The following is a 17772-nucleotide window of genomic DNA, read 5'->3' as shown; positions in this document are numbered from 1 at the left end:
CATGCAGGATGGAACGACTGTTAATACTCTGTTTTATGTTCTGCTCAACACAATGGAGGCGATCAGACATTCTGTGCAGTATGGTTGTCTAAATCTCAATGCATGTAATCAACCAATGGACTACATCACACACCTTCCACTCAAAATCTCACTGAAATCAACTGTGATTGTGATGCATCTCCAGATTGGTCCTGCTCAAAGATTTCTACTGAAATCGAGGGATCATAATCATGAGTACTCACAATGTTATCAGATATTGTTGTTTCTGCATACGCATCTCCAGATTGATCAATATATCTGCTAACATTTATATCCTGAGTTATGTCTTTTATTGGCATTACCCATCTATTAACACATTTTCTAAAACTTGAACCAAAGTTTACTCAATAAGTCTTTGGTCAATATATAGTTTCTGAGTACTCACACTTTTTTGGTTCTGGAGGAATCGACATTACCCAACCAGGATAGGTTTAACGCATTCTTCCAAATGGTAGAGATATATTTACAACTATTTTAGTTTTTAAATAAAATTTTACTTAAAATATTAATAATATTTAGACACATCCATACACATCTGCATGCTCACCCAAATAAAAATCACGCTTCTCGTATCTGCTTCTGAATCCACATCTGAATCGGTAACTCAAAAAAAAAAAAAATATGTTTAATAGTATATTCAATTATTTATTTATTTTTTCTTCTTTCGATTCCAAAAAAATTAAAATACTACTAATTTTTACTTTATAAAACATTAAACTTTAAAACAAAATAAATCCCTAACTATATTAATTAAAACATAAAATAGACATATATTAATTTTATATTTTAACTTTACAAAACAAAATAATAAATGAATTCATTTAAAATTTACAGACATATTGATGTAATAATAAATAAATTACCTACTAAAAATTAATATAACAATAAAAGTTAATTAAGATAAAATTTATAGTGATTAAAAAACTTATATCATCTTAATATTAATTAGTAAATAAAAATGACATAAATCTAAATCTATCTCAAACATCTAAAACAATGTACAAAAACCTTAAAAACAAACAATATATTAAAATTGAAATATTTGGACACCATTGCTGCTTGTTCATCGCAGACCATAGAAAAGCTCGATAAGGTGGGAGACGAGGAATGCCTTTTGGCGGATCATGTTCTGCAGATTCTGTTGCACTAAAGAGACTGTTTGCAATGCTAGAGGAAAATCCCACAGAAAGCTGCGAACATATAGCACAGAACAAACTCGTAACAGATGTGTTTCGTTGCAGACTTTGTTTGCCCTAACCATCTTCTAAAACACTCTTCGAACAGCCAATGATATTCCACTTAACTGAGGCCATAATTGAAGAGAACCAGAAAAAAAAAAATTCTGCTGTATGAATTCAACCCAAACTTATACAATTTGTTTTTTAAAAATTAGGTTCACCGAATTTCAAATCTTAAGACGAAAATTTGGGGAACCTTGTGACACAACCTCTCACATCACCACTACTATTATTATTGTGGTTGTAAAATGCTTAGGAGCATGGTTACTACCATTTAACTATTGCAATTAGTGTTATAATTATAACACCATGGAGCAAAATTTCAGCTGAAGTTCCTCTTTGGTAGAAACAATCTGCTCATTACACCACCAATCCATTGTTGGTGTAACTAAATATTCCTAATTACACTTAGCTTACTTAGGAAAAATGCATTACGGAGTAGTTTTCATAGTAGACGCCTAGGAGTATACATCTTATTTTAGCAGGATGGTGAAGATAAATTCCACTTTAGGTGGTGATAGTTGTTATCTCATTTTCACTTTGTGTTAGATCCGCCTTTAGTGCACTTATCACATTATCATTCTCAAATTCTTTCACATAGTTCATTATACAATGGAGGATGGTCGACCTTTGGTGGACATGTGATTCCACCTAGTGCAGTCGATAGGTTATCACTTGCTTATCTCCTAATTATCATGCATTGCCTATCTATTCAAGCACATATACATTGTACACATCTATTATCATTTGATTATTGATCATTATTGAATCTAGTCAATTATTTGATTATATCAATTTGTTTCTCTTGCTTCTGCTATTCTTTGAGCTTCCAGATCTCAACATATTCTTTCATTGCCTTGGGCGAATTCTTGCATGGTATTAGAGCCATAGGACTGTTCATTCCATAGCCTTAGGAAGGTTTCTGCTTCGATTGTTGGAGGTCTTCCATTCAAATCCAGACAGGAGCAGCTTGTGGGAGCATCTAGAGCAAGATCTGACCTTGCCATTGCGTTTGGGTAGCCGTTAGAACAAATTTTGACTATAGATTTGCCCAGTTTGGGTGAAAGTCAAATTTGAGGCAAACTTTTTTTTGCACATTCAACTATAGTACAGCATCAACTGCAGAAGGTATGACTATTTTTTTTTTAAAAGAACATTTTCAGATTTATTTAGATCTGCAATTATATACAATTTCAGCATTTTTCTTGCACAATTTGTTGGGATTTCAGACCCCCTCCTTTTATAAGAATATTCTCTTCAAGCGTAGGGCAGAATCCAAACTGCCAGATCCATACCTCTCAGAGTACACAGATTCCAGTAAAATTCCTTACACAAAATCCACATTGACCAGCAACCAAGTAATAACAGGCGAGCACCCTCGCTACTAGCAATTGTTGCCGTTGTATTACCCTCTGTTGAAGCTTTGCATAAAAGGAGATTTGTATTAGTTCCATAGGGCAGGTGGGACTAATGTTATAGTCCAACACCACACTGCCCTTCACTGCTGCGAAGCCACCAGCAATGTCACTGACAGCACAGCTAAAACCCAAAACCGTGTCATCAACACAGATCTGTACCGATAATCCTGAGCCATGTTCCTCACACACGAACCCGATCAGTAATTGTGAAATGTGACACAGTTTTTCTTGACATTAAATTTGACTCCTGTCTCACCATCAAATCCTGTTTTTTATTATGTTTGCTTTGACAGCTGGAAAGATCATCAATTTTAGGCGAGATTTTTTTGCTAGATGACTATTTTAAAATTGATGGCTGTATGACATTCATTTTAAACATTTTTTCTATTTGCATCAATAGTCACTAGAATCTCAAATTTAATCCACTAAAATTTTGTGGCATTCATCTTAAAAAATTGGCGGTTGTCTAGACATAACTGGCTATTTTTGCCTTGTTGTGACAGTTGTATGACTGTCAAATTTTAAGCAGTAAATTGATGATGTCAGTAGGGTTTGCACATTTTTGACCCCTCACTGTTTGCAATCCCACTTTGGAGGGCCATACCATGGTCATATGTACTTTTTTAGTGCAAAATTTTAATGGTTTGGGTAAAATCTCCTATATTTTTCAGTGGTACTATTATTTCTGGTTTTGGTGGACAGATTTTGCACAAATCTCAGTTTTGGCTTTTTGTACCTGTCCAATCCTTGATTTTGCAGCTTCAAAGGTTTCAGTCATACTCATACAGACATTTTCAAGAGCTATTCTTTTTAAATTGCATAATTTTTTGTCTACTTCGATTCGCTATTCTTTTGCCTCTTCTCAATGCAGATCGCTTTGCTGCACGCTTATTCAGAATCATCAGATCTTCTGGTGTACCCTTTTTCCTAGGTGTTCCCCCGCCCTCCACCCTTCACTTCCACTCTTTGACCTCCCATACCATTACTCTTTACGACATTCCAGGGCAGCTACCTCTTCATTCCACCCCACCTCCTTACTGCCATCTATTCACCTCGTCCAATATTTGTGAGGCCATTAGATCCATGAGATGTAGTAGAGTTGCGGATGAGGATGGTTTCCAAGTAGAACTTTTCAAGCTTGATGCTTCAGTCCTTGGATCCTACCTTCTTACACTCTTTAATAGAGTGGTCTGTACTAAATTTCCTAAGTCTTGGTCGCATCATGTGATCTATCCTATCCATAAGTCTGGACCTCCTTCGGACCCAGGGAACTATAGGACTATCATTATCGAGCATACTTTTGCCAAAATTTATGCCAATGCTCTGAACACCATGTTTTCTAGAGAGCTTGATAGGAGAGGTTGTAGGGCTAAAAGGCAGGTCGGCTTTCGGGCAAACTATCAGACTATGGATCATATCTTCACACTGCGAGCTATTATTGAGGAGGCTAGACACCGCTCTCAGAAAGTTTACTATTGTGAGACTGTATAAGAAAGTGACTGGTGGACTCAAGAACCCGGAGGGTTTTCCCATTGGGTTGAAATAGGGTTGCTATCTTTCTCCTACTCTGTTGGGCTTGTATATTGATGAGCTCGAGGATTTCTTTGTGAACTCGTTGCAACTTAGTGACAAGTGCTATTTGCATCGGGTTTTGATCTCCGTTCTCCTTTTTGCAAATGATGTTGCTCTCTTGGCCTCTTCTCCAGACAGTTTATAGAGACTTCTTGATGGATTGGCTTCTTTTGTGATCAGCGTCAGCTTGTGGTTAATTTGGCTAAGACTCGGGTTATGATCTTTAACTGATTAAAGATCTCTCATCTTCATTTCTTTTTTCAAGGGCATGAGATTCAGATCACGTCTTCTTACATGTATCTCGGGGTAAAGTTTTTGGGAACCTGTTTTAGCTTGAGACCGGCTATTCAGTCCTGAGTTAGTAAGGGCATGGGTTCTCTGGCCTTGCTTGAGAGACAACACTTTAGACATCATTTTCAGGACACTTCGTCCAAGTTCTCCCTCTTGGACTCCTTGGTTAGACCAACCATTCTCTATGGTTCAGTGATTTGGGGGCCTTCTCTTCTTGCTCCTGATTGGGCCTCTATTGAGCGTGTTCAAACATTACTTTTACGACAGATTGTCAGATGCCACAGGGGTTCAAACTTGCAACTATTTTCGACTTGATCTAGTCTCTCCATCGGCTTCGAGGTTTTATGGACTCGAAGATCAACCACAACAGATACTCTCATCTGGCATACTATTCTTCTGTTGGGATTATGAGATTTGACACTTGTAATAGATCGTGTTGTTGGTACGCCTAGGCCACTTCTCTATTGGGTTCGATTGGGATTGAGATTGATTGTCTTCCACCATGCCAGTTCTCGCTAGATGCTCCTGCTCTCACCTCCTCCCCTTACATCAGGAATTGAACCAGTATATCAAACAGGATATCTATAGACAGTACATTATCACTACTTGGAGTAATCCTCCTGGTGGAATACATCTTAAGATGGTCGTTTATGCGGAGCATTTTCTTGGGATTCAGAATGGTATTATTGTGTCCTGCTTGTCTTTAACGGTGTTGGTGTCACGCCCTGCGATTCTCTTTGGGCTCCTTCGAAGTTAGCTCTCATCGTCTTTGGGCCCGCACCAACCACCATATGGATAGGGATGATCGGGTCTGTAGATTGTGTACCTTAGCGGAGGTTGAGACTGACACCCACTTCATATTTCATTGTCCTATCTACTATGAGATCAGAGAGAGATTTTACTATTTATTCAGAGATTGTTCTTCTCTTTTAGCGTTCTTCAGCTATATTGACCAGCGGTGTCTGGCACTTTATCTACATGAGGCCTTCCAACTTCGTGAGCATACCCTCCAATTAGTCACACCTCAGGGACATACTTCTAATCAGCTCATCACCACCTTTTCTCCCCTTGTCTTTACCATGGGGTAGGCCATCCAGTATTACTCCCTCCAAATCAATTAGACATTACACCAATCTTTCCAAGCAACGACACTCCGGCAGCTCCTGGCAACGATCTAAGACTTTGAATCATCCACAGTTATATCCTTCTGTGACTAATTTCTTTGTACCAAGGAAGTATTCTTAGTCCTTACCATGGTTTTCCTTGTTTCGTTTATTGTTTTGTTTCTTCTCAGTCACTGTTTGGTGCTCCTACTTTGGCCGGCTCTTTTGTTTGCATGCTCAGTCCCACAAACCCTTGTGGTTTTTTTTTAGACATTAATATTATTATCTTATCTTATCTTATCAGATTGTAACCTATTTGATCAAAAATATCACTTTCAGATCTAGGTCCTTTTTTGGCCATTTATGATCATTGTAATGCTAGCATTTCAATTTAATCCTTAGCAATATTGTTATGAGTCTAATTTTGCCTCATCAAGGCAATTATTAACATCAAAATCAGAAGTCCACTTAACAATATTGGGCAATTGTACACGACACGCAATATATATTAACTGTCAAAATCATCATTTGGAGGGTGGGGGAGTTCTTTGATTGAGTGAATTAGGGAGGGTGTCTTGTGTGATTGTGTCTCCTTTTCTCTTGTGCTCTTTCATTTTTGCATCATGGGTTCTCCTAAGTCTCCACTTTTATCTCCACATTGTTATGTTACTTAGAAAATTGATGCATGGAGTAAGCTAATGGAAAAAGGATTAACATATTATATTGATGGAACTATTACTGCACCATCTAGTCCTAAAACTTATCCTTAGGAGATAAATTGACCAAGTCGTGCTCACTAAGAATGTTTCACTAAAAATTGATCCTTAGGAGGTAATGCTCACTTAGAATGGTTCACTAAAAATTCTATGGCTCTTGGAACTTTGAGGACAACTGTATCAAAGGATCTCATCTTTCATATTGATAATTGTACCCTAGCAGAAAGGGCTCGAGAAAAACTTGGCAAATTATGTGGTCAAGTTAATAAGACTAGGTGTTATAAGCTTGACAAAGAACTCGACAATTTGGATCCCGTGGACTTTGACACAATCCAAGACTATGTCTAAAGCTAGAGAGCTGATTGTGGAATGGACAAAAAAGGGCGAACACATGATTCACAATTTGTTGGACAATCTTCCACCAAAGTATTCAACATTTGTTTCTAGCTTCCAAACTCACAAGTTGACTTTGGGTGTTTCGTACACTATGCCTTCAATTCAAGCCTTCACAAAGATGATGTTAGAGCAACCAAAGTTGATGAGCGGAAATAGTGGAAGCCAATGAGACAAGAAGTACAAGCGAATTGCTCACAACAAGATAATGCTTCATCTTCTTTCAATGAGAAGGTCTATATAATTCATTTAAGAAGGAGAGATCACTTGTGCATATTGCAAGAAGAATACTCATGATGAGCATCATTGCTACAAGAGGATTCATGAGTTGGAAAACTTGCTTAAGAAGGATTCATCTCCTTCCACTTCAAAAGGAAAAGGGCAAGCATTTGTTGCAACAGCAAGTTCTTCAGAGGAATGGATACTTGATTCGAGTGCCACTCATCATACAGGTTCTTCAAAGGAGTAGTTTTCTTCATTGGAAGCATCTAAGATACCTCACATCTTTGTAGGAGAGGATGCTCAAGTGGACATTGAAGGGAAAGGTCAAGTTGAGATGGATAACGCAACATTCAAAGATGTCCACTATGTTTCTAACTTAAGCTTTATTTTCCTTTCAATTTACCAAATCACACACTGTAGAGATGGAATGAAAGTTAAGTTCCTACCTAATTCAATTGTGCTGAAAAATCTTAAGCATGATGCTTTGGTAACAGTGGGAAAAGCAAATCATAACACCAGGGTTTACTCATTCTCTCACTTTGTACCTAATTCTCTTTCTAAAGCTTTGTTGAAACCAATATTCCTTAACTGGCAATGAGTCATGCGAATTTATGCAAGTCACATGTCATGCAGTCACTGGCAGGTTGAGCCAAGAGCCGCATGACTGGGTCAAGTCATGTGGGTCATGCCATGACTTCTCGGGTCCAACGATCATGACCCACACATATTACAAAAAGAGCTCTCTTTTTCTTAAAGCTACAATACTTTATAGTATTATACTTACTCTGATATGCCAGAGGAAGAAGTTGCAATGCTCGTCTGTGAGCCCCCAACTTGAGCGTTATATGATTAATGCAATAAATTTGCATCTATCACTAAGTGCAAGATGCAAGGCATAGCTCAAAAAATAATGCATTACAAGTTCAATCATCTACAAGACAATAGAGATTGTCTTAGTGTTGTTTTACATACTGATTTCAACATGTTTTCACATGATTTTCTACTCCTGAGGAGAGATCTTATATTTGTTGAAATCAATGTTTACCGTATAGGGTAAACGGATATTTATTGTAATTTATTGCATTCAGAAACTAGAATATGACAGAGAACAAGATAGTACTTTATTCATATAAGCGGAGCATACAATATTGCGAACAACTATAAAGATCCATAGTTGAATAGGATGATATACATATATATCCTGAAGGGGCAACTCAACCGTCGCGCAACCTTTCAGGTACTAACTAATCCTGTCTGCTTTGTTATACTTTTTGTCGATAACATCATCCCCCCCAAATAGAAGAGTCGTCTCAGACGACAAATGGAAACCACCAAGTACATCAAAACATGACTAGGTAGGAGGGTGCAATTGTGCTCGTAACTCATGCACCTGCTAGGTCCTTGTCTTCAAATCCGCCTCAGTTTCCATCTAAATCTCTAAAGCTTTCTTCATCATCTCTACAATATTCCCGAGCTCCACCTCTTTTACTTCTGACTCCATCTGTAGTCAACTGTTTTCTTGCTTTGCTTCTTCAAGCTGAGATAAGAATGTTGCCTTATCTAATTCCCTTTCCTGTTTAACTGCCTCCAACTGGGCAATGAGTGCTGCCCACTCTGACTCCTAAGCTAATTGTTGTGTAGCCAACCTTCTACCGCCGCTAATCAAGTAGTTGTCTCTTCCTGAGTCGTCTCTACTACTACCTGATCTGCCTAGCTCCTCTATAGAGCATAGTAGGTGTCTCGATACACCTGCACTATCTCTTAGGTGAGGTTCTCCACTAAGCTCTCTACTATTGGCTCTCTCGCAATCCACTCCTAGCAAATCTCTGATGTCTCTGTATTAGGCCACCCTCGTGCCTCAAAGCATACTATAAATGCAATTGGGCAACCAACTCGCATAAAGGATAGAAAATGCTCTAGCACCTAAACAATTGTCTCCAGTACGTGTCTCTGCACAGAAATCACCACTTGGCGACCTCGAGTCACCATATCGGCCAAGTATGCCTCTACATCTTCCCCCATGTCTGTCAATGATCTCGATATGGGCTACTCTTGTGTGCCCATCGCTGTCTCAATTGCCTCAACATTTACTCGACAATGTTATCCGTTGGAGGTGGAGGTGGTAGCTCATCTGTACCAGTGGGATGACTCGCCTCCTCTTATGGAACTATAGAGTCCACCTCCTAGGGCACTTCCCTCATAAGTGAGAGAATACAAGATGCCTGCGCTACTGGCCTGATGTTAAACCTCCAACTTAGATAAGCACTCAATCCTAGTGCTCTACTTGCCCTACTAGTATCCTCACTGGTTGGCTTGGCCAATAATGCAACATCTATGGCGACTACAACATCTGAACCAACTATGTCCAATCGGACCTGTGGTGCCCTCTGACTCTCAGGTGCGTCCTCCTGCATAAGTATCTCCATCACCCCCTCATGTGTCTCCAACACCTCTTCCAATAAGGCTATAGGTGGCGATGTATGAGACTCTGTCACTAATGTGACCACTATCTCTATAACGAATGTAGGCTTGGGGATCCTTGCACGTGATGGTTGAGCTGCTACTGTAATGGGAGTAATGACTATGGGCTGCCTAAATTGTCCAAAGCCAGGAATGTGTACATCTACAGGAGCCAAATGAGATGTCGCAGAGAAGGCAGGCCGTGGAAATAGTAGTGGTCTCACGGTGATAACTTCGACCTCATCATAATCTTCCATCTGAATGCTATCCTCATCCTCTTCATCTATCTCACTGGTATCATCTTCGAATGACGCATCCTACCTACCACTATCTATGTTCCCATGCTCTGAGCCTATGTCTAACTCTTGCCTAAGTCGCTTATGTCCGACCGTGGCCTTCTACCCACTCGATGTGTCTAAATGCTTCAACTGCATAATGGTGGGCTCATCTAGAGCGAGTGGACCAAGCTTGACCTCCAACCTATCAATGGGGATCATTCCTACCATAGGATTGAGGAACAGTCTAATGGCATAATGTGGCATATAAAACTACTTGCGCTGCAAAGTCATGAATTCGTACATGCGTTCCGCAAGTACTGTTGCCCAATCATACACCACCTCATTCATAATTTTGTTCATCGTCACTACTTACAGAAAAGAAATATCTTACGCCCAACTCGATCCCATGAGCCTGCTCTTAACCAAGCCCATCAAGCAACACCACTCACCCTCTTGAATGTTGGATTTCTTCAATCCTCTACCTTTAGAAGTTTCCACCAATGCTTCTTTCTCTATCTGAGATAGTTTGCCACACACCAGCTCTATCAGGCACGCCTTTGCCTCCCGACTCAATTTCTTAGGTTTGTCATCAATCTTCTTACCTCACTATGCATGTCCGCATATGCCAAATACCCTTGTAAAGTCTGCTGCCTTCAAAGAAATTACCAAATCTTGCCCTAGGAAGGAAAATGAGCTTGTTCTAAAAAACCTGGCATAAGTGTATCATCGTTCATAGAAAGCCCTCATACTCTCGAATACAGAAGACCAACATTCGGATTGCCCATTCCACTTGTGCCTTCCTTATACTGTTCTTTACCATGTGATCATTCGAGGTATCTTGCCACCATTTCCTACACTCCAACCCATTCAGACCTTTGAAGGGTATGTTCTGAGGCATGAGATGTATTGTTACAACTGTTTGTGCTTGTTTGCCCTCCTTTTTGCTCGAGCTCGTGCCCCCTGCAATGCAGATGCCTGAGGGTAATGTCTTTACATTCCTAATCATCCTCTTACTGGTAGCTCAATCTTCTTCCATTTTTTTTTCTAGGCTCTCTTCCCAACCGACTACATGGTTGCCTTCTCGTTTGTCTTTTTGTGTGCAAGAAAGCGATTAGGGCTTTTTGCTTCTCCTCTAAAATAGCTCCTCACACTCTTCCGTACAACTTCTTGTTAAGATGGTAAGGCAAATATACTTTGAAAGGGTTCAAATAAACCATTCATATGGAAGTACGAAAATTAGGAATAGCCACGCCTTGTAATTTGGTATATGCCTATATGGTCGTACAGTATGCCTTTGTTGGTGCCTCCACTTTGCCTATTAATCTCGCGCTTGAATGTCTACATGCTATTGAAGCGATCTGAGAATGCCTAATGAACAATAGACCAGTCACCATATATAATAGTTCCTTTGTACTGGGTCTAATGACCAGGTATCCTACGGGGTTCTCTATGCATTGGAACCACCGTATGTCATACGACACTTCTTGCTTTCTCTCAATACAATCACACAGTACTTATTTTGCTTCCACATTATGGTGTTGTACGGTCCGTACGACCCTCTATATTGCCTGCATTGTGCTTTCCTTGTAATGTCGTATGGTCACACGGTGTCGCGGGTCCAAGTCTGTATAGTGATGTGCTTGACAGTCATGCGGTGTTCAAGAACTTAGTTGTACGATTTGCCTTCTAGCCGTACAATTTGCCTTCCCTATGCTCTCCTTTGTGGTCGTACAACCACATGGTGCTCCGTCATCCCTCCCAATTTCCAACTTGGTCGTACAGTGTACGTGTCTATGTTGACTTCCGTTTTTTTGCTTCATCCAACTTGTTTGTACGGTGGTCGTACAGGTGGTTTTATCTCCTTTGATTGCACTGCGTCCTAAATGTTGTACGGTCTCGATTTTATTTGCCACGTTGAGTCATTTTTTAAAGCAAGTAAAATTGATTTTATAGCCTTAGTCATACATCCGTACAATATGTTCGACTAGGGCAGTATGGTGTCTTCTGAAGGATGTGATATCAAGGAGGATGTCAATCATCTCTCTTATGATTATTATTTATATATACATAGATTTTTTTTCTACATTCTATCGGAATCATTTGTCTAGGTGTTGCTATATTCCCAGGGTTCATTCCTTTGATGGTAAATTTTTAACTTTGAACCATTTACTAGGTCGGCCACTTCCTTCTCGTCCAATGTCCACAGCTTGATCGCTCTGTTATCGCCAACTTCACAGATCTTATGGCCCGACCCACTTCAGCTTGAATTTGTCGAGTTTGATCTCATTACGCCCATTATATTTCAAGTATAGCTGGCCTGGTGTGAATTTGTTTAGTTTCAGATGCTTGTCATACTAGACCTTGCGCCTAAGCTGTGAAATCTCTATAGCCCATTGTGCTTGTAGTCTTTGTTCATCGAGCTTATTTTGGTTGTATAGCCTCTCTTTGAAACTCTCCTAACTTGTTCTCAATTGCTATTCGTAAGCTTGGTACCATAAACTCTATTAGTACTATGGCCTCCTGACCATACATTAATTGGAATGCGATGTGTCCCGTGGTGACCTTGTAAGAGGTACAATATGCCCATAATGTCGATGGCAACTTCTCTTCCCAATCTTCGCCTTCAACACTGCAACATTTATAAATCACTGAAACCAAGATTTTCTTTGTTGATTTTGCCTACCCATTCGCTCTCGAGTAGTACATACTCGAAAGTGAATGGTAAATTTTAAATTATGTTGTAAGTAGTCTAATGACATGGTTGACAAGGTGTCCTCCACGATCACTTGTCAACTAGATTGGGATGTTGTATCTTGTAATGATTTGTTCATAAATGAATTTTGCCATACTCAATGCAGAGTTATCTACTAAGGCCCATGCCTCTACCCACTTGTGAGGTACTCCATTGCTACGATGATGTATCGACATTTGTGGGCTCTGCTTACCTTTAGTGGTTCAACAAAGTCCAGTCCCCACCGTTCAAAAAGTTCTTGCGCTTGTGAAGGGTTCAAGGGCATAAAATCCCTCTTTAGTAACTTCCTGGTTCTCTGACATGTATCACATCCAAAGACCCACTCTTTGGCATTGTTGTACACAGTAGACCACCATAGCTCTACGAGAAGTATCTTCCGCACAGTTGTGTCTGGTCCCATATGCCTGCCTGTTGGCCCTTCATGTGCCTCTTTTAATACTCTTGCTATTTCTTCTTCGAGAACACGTTGCCACAAGATTTGGTCAGGTCCCATTTTGTATAATAGCTCGTTGATCAACTGAAATGTTCGACTTCTCAATACGAGTTTCCTTCTCATTTGGTTGCATTTCTAGGGAACTGACCCATTGAAAGATACTCTCCGATACTTGCGTACCAAGATGGAAGTATGAAGATCTGAAACAATTGTACATCTAGAAAGTAATCATTGACTCCCTCAAGTTGTTCCCCTGACTTGATTCTAGAGGTGATCTGTGCTCACGTGGCTTTTTTTGGGACATACTAAAATCTTAAATGTGAAATCCTGTTGGAGAAGTAACCATCTACTTATCCGTCCCTAAATAATTGGTTTATTCACCAAATATAGTGAAGTCTGATGTCTACGTAGAACACGAACGAGGTTGCCAGTAAGTAGTGTCTAAACTTTTGTATAGCATACACCATTCCGAGAGCTTCCCTCTCCATCGTGTTGTAGTTCTTTTCTGCTTTCGACAATAGTCTACTTGCAAAGTACATTGGGTGGTCTAATCCATGATCACTTGTCTATACAAGTGTTGCTCGAAATGCGAAATTTGATCCATCAACATGTACGTGGAACTTCTTGTCCTAGTTTGGGTAAGCCAAAATAGGTGTTGCGACTAGTCTTGTTTTCAACTCCTGGAAGGCTTCATCCTGTTCTGCTTCCCACTTGTAGGGTTCCCCCTTGCAAGTCAGTTTGTCGAGAGGGTAAGACACTTAAGCAAAAAAATCAATGAACCTCCTATAGTACCCGATGTGTCCCAATAATCATTTCACTTCGGTCACGTCTGTCGAAGGTGGCATTTCCAATATCACTCAAACCTTATCCAAGTTTGTCTTCAAGCCTACCTTGCACACAATGTGTCACAACAGTTTTCCTTGGGGCCATGAAATTGCACTTGTTAGAATTTAGTGCTAGTTGTGAGCGTCTGCATCACTCTATACACTCCTTTAGTGCGATGAGGTGTTTGTCCTCCGTGCTAACCAATCGTCCAAGAAGGCCTTGAAGTTACCTACTGACATCTTGTCAAAGATGTACAAGATGATCCTTTGAAATGTTGTCGGAGCGTTGCACAAACCGAACTATATCCAGTTGTAGGCGTAAACTCCATCTTCCACCACAAAGTTTGTTTTCAGCTTGTCCTCCTCGGCGATGGATATTTGATTGTAGACAAAAAATTCATCCATCAACGAGTATATTTTGTGCCTGGTAACTTCCTCCAAAACACCATCAGTGAATGGTATTGGGAATGGATCCTTAATTGTTGTTGCGTTCAAACAATGGAAATCCACACATATTCTTATTTGAGTGGCATCCTTTTTTAGTGAGATTACGATTGGAGACACCCACTCACTTGTCTGTGCTCTAAAGATAATGCCTGCATCAAGCATTCGATTAATCTCATCCTTGACCCGTGCAGCATAGTTTTTATTCATCCGATCGGTCACTTCCGTACGAGGCACCGCTTCTTGTATTAGTGGGATCCAGTGGACACACAAATTCTAGTGGCACTCCCTTTAGATCTTAGTACGCCCATGCAAAAATGTCCTTGTACTCCATGAATAGTTTAAGTGTTGCCTCTTCTAGTACAAGATTCCAATCATCTCCCAGGAAAATGTTTTTTAGGTTGGCATCATCCACTTAGTTCACAGTCTTCACCGTAGGTTCTTCATATTTAATGGGTTTCTCTTCACTCAATGTGTGCGTGGGTGTTTCATCTATCGGTGTGACTCCTTTCTTGAATTCTTTGTATTTTGTCAAAAACTCGTTCTTTTCATCCTCCTCATCCCTTCTTCTACTCCTAACATGTGACAACTTGGGAAGAGTTCATAGTCCTCCATTTGCCAATAGAGTAGGCCATTCAATGAGTTCAAATCGTCATCGTTAGATCCTCCTAGTTTAAGGATTCCTTTTTTGTCAAGTTCCATCCTTTTCTTTCCTTCGTCGTCTCCCTCTTCGCCTTCAGAGTCTAACGAGGATGCCACGTCTTCTCCCACTATCTAGGTGTGTAGGTCATTTATGAACCTGCGACCCCCTCATTCTATTGAAAGAGTGTTCCTTTTCCAGCCATGTTTCACTTTTTCCTATACCAGCCAACCCCTTCCAAGGATGGCGTCGTAACCCTTTCTTTTCAGCGGAATGACCACAAAGTCGAGCAAGAAAGGTTGTCTCGATGGTTACAATATGCACCATTAAACTGCCGAGGAGTTTGATTCTCTGTTGGTCGGTGCTAAGCAGTTGAAATGTAGGCAGCCATAAGGTCGATTGTCCTAATTTCTTCTAGGTTTCCTCAGGTAATATAGCTACAAGTTACAACAGATACTCCATCCACAATGTTCTCTGTCATGATGGTTCTGAGTATACTCATCTCTACCAAAATAGGGTGTCTTCTCGTATTCCGTGCAAGTAACATTGGGTCTGTCATGGGGGCTTCACTTCCACTGTGGGTATTCTTCCTTGGCTCATTTGTCTTTGGGGATGTTGTCATCTTTAGAATTGTTGTTCTTAGTTGTGGCATTGCAAGGTCATTTAATCTCATAAGAACCTATGCTTGCATTACCTACCGTATAATGTTTTGTTCTGCATGGGTCCTCCTTGAGGTACCTACAGTGTCATTCATTTGCATTCTTTCGTCTATCATCTCCTTTTCTATTTCAGCTTTTACCCGGTTCATCCTTCTCTTCTCCTCTTGAGGATCTAGATATGTCATCTTTTTCGCTTGTGTGTGGGTGACTATTAATACTTCTTCCTTGCTTCTTTCTTTAGTCAATAGGTTCACCCCGGACTTGGGGCATTTCGAGGCTTCATGGCCTCCAGGATCACACCATCTGCACAATATCCATGGTGTTTCCTTCATGGTACAATCCCTAGCGAAGTGGCCCCATAGGTTACACATGCGGCATTGTATCATTGGCCGTCTGATTGGATCCTATTGTATCTGGTTGCAACCCCCGTTATTGTTGTTGTTATTATTGTGGTTGTCTCCTCTTCCGCGTCGATTGTTGTTTCGATACCCTCCTGAAGTTGCCACGTCATTATTTGTGTTTGTTCCCACAACTCCTGAGGTGGACACTTCTTGCATCAGTAGCACTTGCTAGTGACCTTTTGTTTTCATATTGAACAGACATTCTTTGTTGGAATATCCGACAATCTGGCAGACATCGCAAAACTGGTTCTTTGGTCAAGCGCCCTTTGTATGGCCTTCTTCTTAGCTTTATTTCTTCTAGAAAGTCCTCCTCCCCCATATCCTGCAGAATCACTCTATCATTTAGTTTTTTAAAGAGAGCTCCAACTCGACTTTCTTCCTAAAAATGTTTTGGAAGGATTCCCTATTCCAGACATTCAATTTCTCCTTTATGAATTGTAACTTCTTAAAAACAATAAACACCTTATTTCCTGAAAAAATTGGGGCATCTCTCCACCAGTGCCCTACCAAATCTTTAAAACCATCTGCCCTCAACCACATTGCTTCAAATTTGAAAGGGCATCGATCTGGTGAAGAATCTTCCAGTATTCTAAGCCCAATTGGGAAGTGGTTTGAACCATGTATAGGTAAAATTTCAGCTTCTACCATCCATTCAACCTGAGTCCAGTCAACCCCCATTAGAAATCTATCTAGTTTTTTAGAGATATTTACAAACCCCAGCCTTCTACTTTCCTCTTCCCTTCCCTTTAGGTGGCCCTCTTGCACACATTTTTTAGAATCATGGTCTTCACTCAAGTAATGCTCACACACCATTAACCCTTCCTCTATTGACAGAGGTTGTCTCCATACCCCCTTATCTGAATATAGCTCAATCATTTCTGGTAAAGGGTGACAATCATTCCATATAATGCAGATCCTAGGAAACATTTGAAAGGTTTCCTTATCCACCATTTCCACAACTTTGACAAAGGCTCCCAACTTATTTCCTATCAGCTGATAACAGTTATCATTCCAATGTTCCTGCAGGCGGTTTTGCAGACCCACCCAAATAGGAAAAAGTTTTACAAATTCCTTTGTTGGGTCAAAGTTTGGAACCCATGCTTTCATATAAAAACCAAAGCCTTCCATAAAATGCGGTCCTCCATTCAAAATCCAATCGCTATCCTAGGCTACGTCCACCGTTACCATGCAAAAACCATTTTCCAAAGTTTAAAAGTCTTTTACCCTCCCCCATTTTTCATCACACCATTTTTTAAGCTTTCCTATTGCAGACCATGCCCCCCCCCAATTTTAGAAAGAAAGCATTACTCTCTAGAAAGCTTACCTTCTCCTTCCATGAGCTTTGCTCTATTATAACCTTATCTACTGTGCATCTTTCCTGCTGCAGGCCCTCAATCCTCTGATTTTCCTGGTTTTCCACTGCTTGTGGTTTCCACATGCGTTGAGCAATCTTACCAAAATCCACCTTCCCCCCAAGTTATAAGAGGTAAAATGCTGCACTGGGTAACCATTGTTATCAAAGTTTCTGATCCTCCCAGTCCCATATTGCCGGCCCACCTTCATCAGTATTCCCAACTTTTCTCCAGTGCGTTCTCTGCTGGCTCTATCTTTCACCCATCTGCCATCTGTCATTCCTGTGGCCCCAGTAGGTCAAACCTTCATGCCTTTGAAAGAGCTCGAATCTTCTTTGCTGCATATTCTTTCTTCCATTAGCTCTGAAACCTCCATCCTTCCAGCCATTAAACCTTAAACCCCATCGTTCCTGCATTTTGCTCCCCACACCACTATTTTGTTTTTTGCATGTTCATTTTTTAGGTATTAGAATATTTTAAGTATCCTAGGTTCTTTCTATATTTAGCTTGATCTCCTAGAACCTTAGTTAATGGTAA

General features: G+C 40.2%; 1 protein-coding gene across 1 annotated transcript in view; it reads right to left on the bottom strand.

The window, feature by feature from the left end:
• LOC149554441 (MICOS complex subunit) overlaps positions 1–17772 on the bottom strand; it is a 91701-nt gene that overhangs the window by 36195 nt on the left and 37734 nt on the right. The window lies entirely within an intron of this gene.

Source organism: Cupressus sempervirens, chromosome 5 (assembly GCF_028749045.1).
Source record: "Cupressus sempervirens isolate cs-2001-9-10 chromosome 5, ASM2874904v1, whole genome shotgun sequence".
NCBI lineage: Eukaryota > Viridiplantae > Streptophyta > Pinopsida > Cupressales > Cupressaceae > Cupressus > Cupressus sempervirens.
Note: the sequence above shows the minus strand (reverse complement) of the source record. Positions and strands in the feature narration are given on the sequence as shown.